Source organism: Felis catus, chromosome D1 (assembly GCF_018350175.1).
Source record: "Felis catus isolate Fca126 chromosome D1, F.catus_Fca126_mat1.0, whole genome shotgun sequence".
Lineage (NCBI taxonomy): Eukaryota > Metazoa > Chordata > Mammalia > Carnivora > Felidae > Felis > Felis catus.
Genome location: NC_058377.1, coordinates 46,491,887 through 46,503,726, shown reverse-complemented (window position 1 = coordinate 46,503,726; position 11,840 = coordinate 46,491,887). Strand labels below are relative to the sequence as shown.

At 39.5% G+C, this 11,840-nt stretch overlaps 1 pseudogene; it reads right to left on the bottom strand.

Moving 5' to 3' along the window:
- Positions 1 to 6,909: 6,909 nt before the first annotated feature.
- On the bottom strand, positions 6,910 to 9,905 carry LOC101083201 (annotated as a pseudogene).
- Between the last annotated feature and the right edge of the window lie 1,935 nt (positions 9,906 to 11,840).

Genomic DNA, 11,840 nt, shown 5'->3' with positions numbered 1-11,840 from the left:
TTAAGCAATTAGGGATAGAAGGATCATACCTCGAGATCATAAAAGCCATATTTGAAAGACCCAACACTAATATCATCCTCAATGGGGAAAAACTGAGAGCTTTCCCCCTAAGGTCAGGGTCAAGACAGGGATGTCCAGTCTCACCACTGTTCTTCAACATAGTATTGGAAGTCTTAGCCACAGCACCAGACAACACAAAGAAATAAAAGGCATCCAAATCAGCCAGGAGAAGGTCAAACTTTTACTCTTTGCAGATGACATGATACTCTGTACGGAAAACCTAGAAGATTACACCAAAAAAAAAAAAAAAAATTACGGAAAACACTAGAACTGATCCATGAATTCAGTAAAGTGGCAGGATATAAAATCAATGCATAGAAAAACCTATACACTGAAAACTATAGAAAGCTTATGAAAGACATTGAAGAAGACACAAAAAAATGGGAAAATATTCCATGCTCCTGGACAGGAAGAAGAAATATTGTTAAAATGTCAATACTACCCAAAGCAATCTACATATTCAATACAATACCTATCAAAATAACACCAGCATTCTTCACAGAGCTAAAATAAACAATCCTAAAATTTGTATGGAACCAGAAAAGGCCCTTAATAGCCAAAGCAATCTTGAAAAAGAAAACTAAGGCTGGAGGTATCACAATCCCGGACTTCAAGCTGTATTACAAAGTTGTGATCATCAAGACTGTATGGTACTGGCACAAAAATAGACACTCAGGTTAATGGAACAGGATAGAGAACCCATAAATGAACCCACAAACGTATGGACAGCTAATCTTTGACAAAACACCAAAGAATATCCAATGGGATAAAGACAGTCTCTTCAGCAAGTGGTGCTGGAAAAACTGGACAGTGACATGCAGAAAAATGAACCTGGACCACTTTCTTACACATACACAAAAATAAATTCAAAATGGATGAAAGACCTAAATGTAAGACAGGAAGCCATCAGAATCCTTGAGGAGAAAGCAGGCAAAAAAACCTCTTTGACCTTGGCCACAGCAACTTCTTACTCAACACGTCTCCAGAGGCAAGGGAAACAAAAGCAAAAATGAACTATTGGTCCCTCATCAAAATAAAAAGCTTCTGCACAACAAAGGAAACAATCAGCAAAACTAAAAGGCAATTGACAGAATGGGAGAAGATATTTGCAAATGACATCAGATAAAGGGTTAGTATCCAAAATCTATAAAGAACTTATCAAACTCAACACCCAAAAAACAAATAAACTAGTGAAGAAATGAGCAAAAGACATGAATAGACACTTCTCCAAAGAAGACATCCACATAGCCAACCAACACATAAAAAAATGCTCCACATCACTCATCATCAGGGAAATACAAATCAAAACCACAATGAGATGCCTCCTCACACCTGTCAGAATGGCTAACACTAACAACTCAGGCAACAACAGATGTTGGCAAGGATGCAGAGAAAGAGGATCTCTTTTGCATTGTTGGTGGCAATGCAAGCTGGTTCAGCCACTCTGGAAAACAGTGTGGAGTTTCCTCAAAAAATTAAAAATAGAACTACCCTATGACCCAGCAATTGCACTGCTAGATATTTACCGAAGGGATACAGGAATTCTGTTTTGAAGGGCCACATGCACCCCCATGTTTATAGCAGCACTATCAACAATAGCCAAAGTATGGAAAGAGCCCAAATGCCCATTGATGGATGAATGGATAAAGAAGATGTGGTGTATATATATACAATGGAGTATTACTTGGCAATCAATCAAAAAGAATGAAATCTTGCCATTTGCAACTATGTGGATGGAACTAGAGGGTATTATGCTAAGCGAAATTAGTCAGAGAAAGACAAAAATCCTATGACTCCCCTCATATGAGGACTTTAAGATAAAAAGCAGATGAACATAAGGGAAGGGAAGTAAAATAATATAAAAATAGGGAGGGGGACAAAAGAGAAGAGACTCATAAATATAGAGAACAGAGGGTTGCTGGAGGGGTTGTGGGAGGAGGGATGGGCTAAATGGGTAAGGGGCATTAAGGAATCTATTCCTGAAATCATTGTTGCACTATATGCTAACTAACTTGGATGTGAATTTAAAAAAGAAATAAAATAAAAAAATCAATTGATGTAATCCATCATATCAGTAGGCTAAAGAAGGAAAATCACATAATCATTTAAATATATACAGGAAAAAAATTGACAAAATCCAATACTCGTTCATGATAATAACTCTCAGCAAACTGGCAATAGAGGGGAACATCTTCAATTTGACAAAGAACACCTACAAAACACCTACAGCTAACATCATACTTAATGGTAAAACACTAGACGCTTTCCTACTAAGATTAGGAACAAGGCAAGGATGTTGCCTCTCACCACTTCTTTTCTGTTGTACTGGCAGTCCTAGTTAATGCAATAATACAAGAAAAGGTATACTGATTGGAAAGGAAGAAATAAAACTTTTTGTTTGCAGATGATACAATCATGTATGTAGAAAATCCAAACAAATTGACAAAACAAAACCCTTGGAACTACTCAGTGGTTATATCAAGGTTGCCAGATACAAGATTAATATACAAAAATCAGCCACTTTTCCATATACTAGCAATGAGCAAATGGAATTTGAAATAAAAAAACACAATGCCATTTATATTAACACCCCCAAAATGGAGTACTTAGGTATAAATCTAACAAAATAAGTAAAATATCTATATAAGGAAAAGCACAAAACTGTGATGAAAGAAATCAAGAACTAAATAAACAGAGAGATTACATGTTCATGGATAGGCTGATGCAATGTTATCATGTCAGTTCTCCTTAACTTGATCTATATATAGATTTAATGCAATCCCATTAAAATACAAGCAATTAATTTGGTGGGTATCAACAAACTGATTCTAAAGTCCATATGAAGAGGCAAAAGACTCAGAAGAGCCCATTCAGTGTAGAAAAAGAGCAAAGTGGGGCGCCTGGATGGCTCAGTCAGTTAAGCGTCCAACTTCAGCTCAGGTCATGATCTCACAGTCTGTGAGTTTGAGCCCCATGTCAGGCTCTGTGCTGACAGCTCAGAGCCTGGAGCCTGCTTCAGATTCTGTGTCTTCCTCTCTCTCTGCCCCTCCCCTGCTCATGCTGTCTGTCTGTCTCTGTCTCAAAAATAAATAAAAATGTTAAAAAAAATGAAAAAGCGCAAAGTTGGGAACACCTGGATGACTCACTTGGTTGAGCATCTGACTCTTGATTTCAGCTCAGGTCATGATTCCAGGCTTGTGGGATTAAGCCCTGTATCAGGATCCACACTGAGCATGGAGCCTGCTTAAGATTCATTCTCTCTCTCTCTCTCTCTGTCTCTCTCTCTCTCTCTCTGTCTCTCTCTCTCTCTCTCAATTCTATCTCTCCCTCCCTCCCCCTTCTCCCTCTCCCCCATCCCCTGCTCACGCTTTCTCTCTTTCTAAAATAAAGAAAGAAAAAGAACAAAGTTGGACAACTGACAGTGTCTAGCTCCAAGACTTACTATAAGACTACAGTAAGACAGTGTGGTATTGGCAAAAGACTAGACAAATAGATCAGTGACACAGAATAGAGGGCCCAGAAATAGACCCATATAAATATAGGCAACTCATCTTTGGCAAAGGAACAAAAACAATACAGTGGGGCAAAGATAGTTTCTTCCACAAATGGTGCCAGAACAACTGGTCATTCACACGCAGAAAAGAATCTAGACACAGGCATTATACCCATCACAAAAATTAACCTAAAATGGATAATAGACCCAAATAGAAAGTATGAAGCTATAAAATTCCTGGAGGACAACAGAGGAGAGAATCTCAATGACCTTAGGTGTGGCAATGACTTTTTTGATACAGCAAAGGCATGATCCATAAAAGACTTGATAAGTTGTCAGCAGTCATGTTGACTCTGTTTCCCTGTATCAAATATATTCTTCTCTCTATGTTCCAAGATGATAAAGAGTCCGTGGGCAGGGAGCAGGAATTTGGCTTTTGGTCTACTTAACTGTTTCCCTTGCTCTGTACAAGAGCAGAGCTAGACCTAACTGCTAAGCCACAAGGTGATAGAGTATCTCAGGAGAGATTCTCCTTGTTTCTTTGTCTTTTGGACAAGCCACTCTTCAACCCACAAAAGAAGAGTTTTAACCCCTAGTTTCTTTTTTTGTCTCATAAATTCTCTTGCATAATATCTTCATTGGAGTATACATTTGGTCCTTCTTTTCTCCTCCATTTGTCTTTGCAGGGAGAGAGGTTCTGTAAAGTGGGGGAGAACAAGGGGAGTCCATTGAGTGCCTCCCAGCTGCAGCTGGTCTCCTCTAAAATACCTCAAATTAGTATGCTACTATGAGGATTGATTTCTATTCTAGGACTCCCAATCTAATCTACATTAGAAATGTCTAATTTTCCTACTGGCATTTGCCCCTTTCTTTTTCTGATTTGCATTTAAAAGGACCCTCACCTTAACTGCACGTAGCTCTGCTTAAGCTACCTGACTAACTGAAGCTAGGATTTAAGTGTTTTTCCTTAATGCTCAAGTTTATTCTCTGATGATGGAATGGGAGGATGTATAGCCTCATTTTATGCCACCACACTGGTCTTTTGGTTGTTTTACAAACTTATAAGCAGACAAGACCACAGGTAATGGCTTGAGATAAGGAGAAGGGAGTTATTGGAAGACTGTTAGGAAGCTTATGGAGTAAGGGAGCTGGGAGACTCAGACTTGGAAATGGGCAAGAATCAAGGGGCTGTGGAGGGCATTAGGAACGCTGGCACTTATTGTAAAGCAGGATAGTGAGGAGGGCATGCCATACCTGCAGTGCACATCTTCCAGAGTTTTCTGTTGTTTCTGACACTGGCTTAACAGTCTGAGCCCAAGAAAGAGCATCTGATAACTAAGTTTGGGTCACATACCTGGCCCCTGACCCTGTTGAGTTAAAGAGGGCAAGGATCTGTTTCCTTCAGCTTCAGTAATGGAATGTGGTCACTAGGAATTACTTTCCCACCAAGATTATGCACAGTCTGGATGTATGCATTTCAAAAGGAAATTTGGATGCTCTCAGGGCTGTCAAAACAAAACAAATGCCAACTAGAACTGTGTTTTCAAATGGACTAGTTGAAATGTAGGAGAAAGGGCTTAAGAAGTGAGGATGAGAGGAAATAGGGAAGAGGGTAAAAACAATGGGAGTAGTTAGAAGAGCAGGAAACATTTCACTCAAGAAAAATTATTTTTTGGCAATAGGTACATCAGCGTACAAGTCACCGTGGCTTTTTTTTGTGTCCATAACATGATCTTTAAAGCTCTCTGAAAGCGCAGAGTATGGGAAGCACATCTTGGTGACGTAGAAGTATGGTCACCCTCTTTCACCACCAGAGGGTGCTTTCTGTGTAAATAGTATGCTGTGGATTCTGGGGATATTCCCAAACACCCACTGTTTACAAAGTGCTTTTATGTAACAGTCACTCAAGAAATACTGAGTTGCTATTGGAGATGAGAAATGTGATCCCAGATGAGAGACACCTAACCAACCCATACAGATATGGAGGCCAAGGTTTCCTAATAACATCTCTGGCTTGGGCACAAGGACCTTGTAGAAATTAGAAGGGGAATTCAACCTAAGATGGAACTACCAAAGAGGTAGAGAGGCTTGAGAAAGCACAGTGCTTTCTAGGAATCACAAGTGGCGGGATGGGAATGTAGAGAGGGAGAGTATCATAGATAAAGGAAACAGGATAAACAAAGGTGTCCAAAATGTGTGCATAAGTTTAGATTCAACTATGGCTATTTAATTGTTTAGCTTGTTATCTGACTCATCTCAATTTTGCATCCCATGACCAGAACTTGAGCAAATGAACTGTTTTGAATAATTACTCTGAATCTGCCCCTTGGAATTTCCACTGCTTTCCTTAGCCAATTCTTGTTCTTCAGCGTCCTCATTTTTCCATGCTTTATTTTTATGTGCTAGAGCTGTATTAGAAGGAACTCATTGCAAAACTCATTGCAAAACTCATTGCAAAACTCAATTCAAATACACAGAACCTCAAATGCTTATGGAACACCTACACTGTATATATAGAAGAATAAGAAAAAATCTATACCCTATAGTACTGATGCATTCATTCTGCTTGTATCTTATTCAGTGGTTCAAGCAATTATTATTGTGTCCATACGGTATGTCAAATACTGTGTTAGCACTTTACATCTGTTCTCTCATTTAACATGGAGTTGCATGATTCCCATTTTACTGATGATGAAACTAAGACTCAGAGAAATTAAGTCTTGCCCAAGGTTTTCAGAATAGAAAATTAAAGACCTAAGACTTAATTTTCCATTAAATATTACCATGTCTGTCTTCTTTATATCATGCAGGTCTCTGTTCGAATGTAATCTCAGAGAATACTTTCCAAATAGCTGCCTCACTCTGTGTTCAATTGTCCCGGCTTATTTTTCATTTTAGTACTTACTCTTACATTATTTAAATTTTGTCATTTGTATCTCCCACTAGACTCTGATTCCTGTGAGTTTGAGCTCTTGGCTATATTACTTACTGTTTATTATAACACTATGCATAATACAGCCTGGCACATAATAAGGAGCTGAGCAAATTTTTGTTGAAGGATTGACTCTCAAACCCAAACTCAGCCACTATTCTATGTGGTGTTTCTAATAGGTTAAGAAGATTTCATTTTTAAATGCCCTGATACCAAAGAGTGTGGTGCACAGAGCTTGTGAATGCAACGTGCCAAATAATATGTAAACTGCTGGTCCATACTTTTTAAAATTAGAGTTTAATTTGCATGTAGTAAGATAAATCTTAAGCATGTATGTATTTTTTTTAGAAAAATTTCATTTTAATTAAACTGTACAGTCTGAATTATTTCCTCTGACACTGAGGTTAAAAATAGAAATCGATTTCTGCAACCTTCCAAAGCAGCCTTTGAAATGTCAAGGTTTTAAAAATTATTTTATAGCATGAATTTACATATAAATACAAACTGTACAATGTATTAACTTAGCAATCAACGAGCTTCCATCATGGAGAATATCTGGTACTGGGACAGGCCAGCGCAGAATTCAATTGCTGCCGCCTTAGTGGAAGACTTTTCAGCCTTCTCAGCAGTTCGTGGGGTGACAGGTCTACAGTCCCTTCTTCACCTCTCGGGCTGTCACTGCTGTTGGTACTCTCAGAACTACTGCTCTTCTCCGAATTTTTATTCTTTTGCTTGACTTTGTATTTGTGCTTCCGGTGTTTCTTTTTCTTCTCTTTCCTCCATCTGTGCTCTTTCTTGGTCTTCTGTTTTTCTTTTCTTTTCTTTCTTTTTTTTTATGTTTCTCTTTCTGAGGTGCCTCAAGTTTCTGATGAACATTGGGCCAGAAGATGGGACGTAGTTGTGGGCCGAACACTTCTCTTTCATCTATCTGCATCTTTTGTATCAGAAAGGAAGGTGCGGGCTCCTGGAGGGTTGCCAGCTCACTAGCATGTGCCATGGATTATGTTTCCATTCAGTCAGTCTCTTGGGAGCTTTTGAAGTCAGCCTCCCTGGTACCTGCCTGATCATCCTCATTGTCGCCTTGCTCATCCTCAGAGGATGAGGACTTCTCATCGGAGGAGCTGGCAAAGATGGCCTTAAATAAGTCCATGGATGGGCGGCTCCCTTCTCCTTCAGTCTGTGAATCCACACCTTTGCTTACATTCTTATTTGAGAGTGATTCCATCACATGCTCTTCCTCTTTGATTACTAAAGAGCTGGACTCTTGTTTAGGTGGACCAACTTTTGATCTAGCCAAACTTAAAAATTCACTAATGGGATCTTTTTTCTTTTCTTATTTAGATGTATCCCATCTTGATGGTTTTTGTGATTTGTCGGGACTTCAGTGTTGCGGCCCTTTTTCACTTGCTGCTTGAGTTGTAGGTGAGGAAGTGGTCTCTGGGAGTGTCAGAAAGTTGAAGACTGAGGATTTGTCACATTTCACTCTTGGTAAGCCAACCAAAGTTGAATCTGGATAAGGGTCAGGGACATGAAACCTCTTACACAGAAGCTTGTCAGGATGCCACTCAGATGTGTCTCGGGTAAGCTTCCCGAACGGCTTCAGCTTCACAGCTGACTGCTTGTCATTGACATCATTCTCTTGGTCTTGAGGGACTTCCACTTGATCTGAATCGTCCTCCTCCTTGGCATGCATGAACCTGGAGGACAAGGTCAAATGGGAAGACACATACAGCAGGGCTGCCCAAGCAAACTTATCCCGCTCGTGGCCTCGCTCCCATTCTGTCATACTGGGGTTCAGACAACGTTCCAGGGCATCTTTCTGGAAGATTCCTATTTATTAAATTAGATTCCTGTTTCCTATTTACTAAAAACTCTTATTATAGTTTTTGTTTTTCTGGATCTTCACGAAAGGTTTGAAGTTGCTGGCTCTTGTGGTGGCTGTCCTACCACTCAATGCCATGTGCCATGAGCAGGGCCCGACGTCCAGAGAGGAGGGCTGGGGTCTGTTGCTTGAGGCCTTCTGGGCCAGACTCCTGGCCTTGAGTTGAGCTGCTTTAAGGTCAGTTACATGCTTCATTTCTTTGATTCTCTCTTTATCTTTTTGGGACAGAAACTCTAACACTGAAGTAGATGAGCCTTGAATGGGTGTTTCTCCCAGCAACTCCACCCGCTTGGAGGCATTCAGTTGGTGCCTACTGTGTGTCCCTGGGTTAAGCATTGGCTTTCCAGCTGACTCTGACAATACCTGAATTAAGTGGATGTTCTCTAAGGTTTCAGCTACCACAGGTCTGAAATAATGTACCGGTTGATAGTCTCTTGGCGATTCAGGTGGTGGGGAAGTGTTTTTAGAAGATAAAGGTTTAGAAGCCAAGGAAAATCCATCCAAAATTTTGCTAATGTATCGAAGATCTTTCTTTGATTCTTTCTGACTTCTATACTGCCTGGGTGCTGTCCAGCCATAGAGTCCATCTCCAGGCTCCTCATCTTTCAAAATGGTGTCATATTTGGATAAAGTTTCTGTGGCATAGATGTCATCATCTTCCTCTTTCCAGGGCACTAACACCAAAAGCCTGGCCTGAAATTCCCAGTTTTCTTCCTTTATTCACTCCAGTCTCTCAAGAAGATCGCGGGCTCCCTCAGGTCCCGCACTGAAAAGATTAAAATGTTTTCCTGAGGTTCCAAACAATGCTTGGTGGGGATCCAGGCCCTTGTAAGCCAATCCATGCACGTTATCTTTAGGTGTGAAATCCACAGGTGTGATGTCTTTGGGTGCAGAGGTCACATTTTCAGGCACATAGTCATTGTCTTCATCCTCAGATCCTTCAGAGCCTCCAGGGGGTAATGCACAGCCATAGATTTTTACTCCAGGATCAGGTTTTTGTCAGTGAGGTCTTCTCTTTACTCGAGGGCCAATTCCTTGTCCTTCCTTCCAACCCATTTTTCTTAGCAATTCAAAACCAGTACATAATTTTGTTGGTGTTATGAGGTCATCAAGGAGAGTAGCCCCAGGAATAGGGGAGTAGCAGTTGCTAACTGCCTGGCCTTTTCTCATATTCTATCTTTGGTTTCGGAAGCAAAATCATCCATGGTGACAATCGCTTTAGGTGCTATCCCAAATTCAGTAAGATCCTCTTCATCTATAAAGTCTTCAGGATCAAGAACAGATTTGTCTGCTCTGTTCTGTCATGAAGACATGAAGGAAGAGGGCGTCCATCCTTCTTTTGAGCCAACAATGTTGAAGTACCCAGCAGAGAAACCTCCGCTAAAGGCCCCATGAAACTGTTTATACCTTCCTTTTTCATCTCTGACAGTCTGATCCTGAAGAGGAATTGGTTTCTTTGGTCTTTCACCTTCCAGTGGCTCCAGGTCCATCCCATAGCTGACCAAGTCCTCTTCGCTGTCACTGCCCAGCACCACCATCCTGCTCCCTTCTTCAGCATGTGTGTATTTTTACAGATGTTATATACTTGTGTAACCACTACCCAGGTCAAGATACACAACATCTTTAGCCCCTGAGGGAAGTCTCTTTTATTATCTCCCAGTTGATATCCCATCTCCCAGAGGTAACTTTTTTGACTACTGTCACATAAATTAGTTTGCTGGTTCTTGAGTTTTATATAAATGTAATCTGTAGGTTGTACTTTTGCATTTATAATCTTTTGGATAAATGCAAATCATCTTTTGGGTAATATTTTGGATTTTATCTATGTTGTATATTTCAGTAGTTTATTCTTTTTTTATTATTGTGTCATGTTCCATTGTATGAATATACCACAATTTGTTTATCCATTTATTTATTTATTTTTTTAGAGAGAGGGTGAGTGTGAGTGGGAGAGGGGCAGAAAAAGAAGGAGAGAGAGGGAGAATCCCAGGCAGATTCCATGCTGTCAGCACAGAGACCAACATGGGGTTTGATCTCATGAAGTGTGAAATCATGACCTAAGCCAAAATCAAGAGTTGGACACTTAACCGACTAAGCCACCCAGTTGCCCCCCATTTACCTTAAAAATTTTTTTTCAAAATATTTATTTATTTTGGAGACACAGAGAGCATGAGTGGAGGAGGGGCAGAGAAAGAGGGAGACACAGAATCTGAAACAGGCTCCAGGCTCTGAGCTGTCAGCACAGAACCCAATGCGGGGCTCAAACCCATGAACCATGAGATCATGACCTGAGCCGAAGCCGCTCAACCAACTGAGCCACCCAGACGCGCCCCCCCACCCCCCATTTACCTTTTGATGGATGATGTTCAGAATATTGCTAGTTTTTGACTATTAGAAATAGAGCTGCTATAAACATTCCTGAACAAATTTTTATAGACACACACACTCAATATGTTATTTTGGGGAGGATATATTTAGAAGTGGAATTGCTGTATTATAAGGTACATGTATGTTTAGTTTCCTTTTTTACCTTTTGTATATCATGGATACAATCCTTTATCAGATGTATCAGATATACAGACTACAAACATATTCTCTCAGTTTGTAATTTGCCTATTCAATTTCCTGATGTGTTTTGATAATAGAAGTTCTGAGTTTAATGAAGTCAAATTTATCAACTTTGTCTTTTAAAGTTAGCACTTTTTTTTGTCATGTTTAAGGAATCTTTGCCTACCCCAAAGTTGTGAAATTACTTTCCTTTGTTTTCTTCTAGAGATTTATTTTTACATTAAGGTCTGTGATCCACCTTGAATTAATTTTTGGGTTTGGTGTAAGGTAGGGTTTACTGTTTTTTCTTATGAATTTGTAATTTTTGAAGCACCATCTAATGAAAAAGACTATTATTTCCCTGCCGAATTGTACTGATACTTTTGTTATAAACCAAGTGAGTCTGTATGTAGAGGTGCATTTATAGACTCTGATTTGTTACATTGGTCTGTTTGTCTATCCTTGTACCAACACACCAGTCTTAATTGTGCAAGTCTTGAATTCTGATAGCATAAGTCTTCCAACTTTTTCATCTTTAAGATTGTCATGGGTGTTTTAGGTTCTTTGTATTTCCATATAAACCTGAGATTCAGCCTGTCAGTATCCACCAAATATTCCTGCTGGACTTTTGATTGGGTTTGCACTGAATCTACACATCAAATTGGAAGAAACTGACATCACAATATTCATGCTTTTGATTCATAAACGTGATAGATAGCTCTGCATTTATTTAGGTCATTTTTAATTACTCTCTATAGTATGAACTTGCAATATTCTGTAGTTTTCCATATTAGCCTTATGTAATTTTTCTTAAATTTGTTCCCAGATATTTTTATTCTGCTGTAAGGGATATTTTTAAAAATTAAATTTTCTGATTGTTTTTTGCTGGTATATAGAAATAATGAGTTTTTAAAATGTGTTGACCT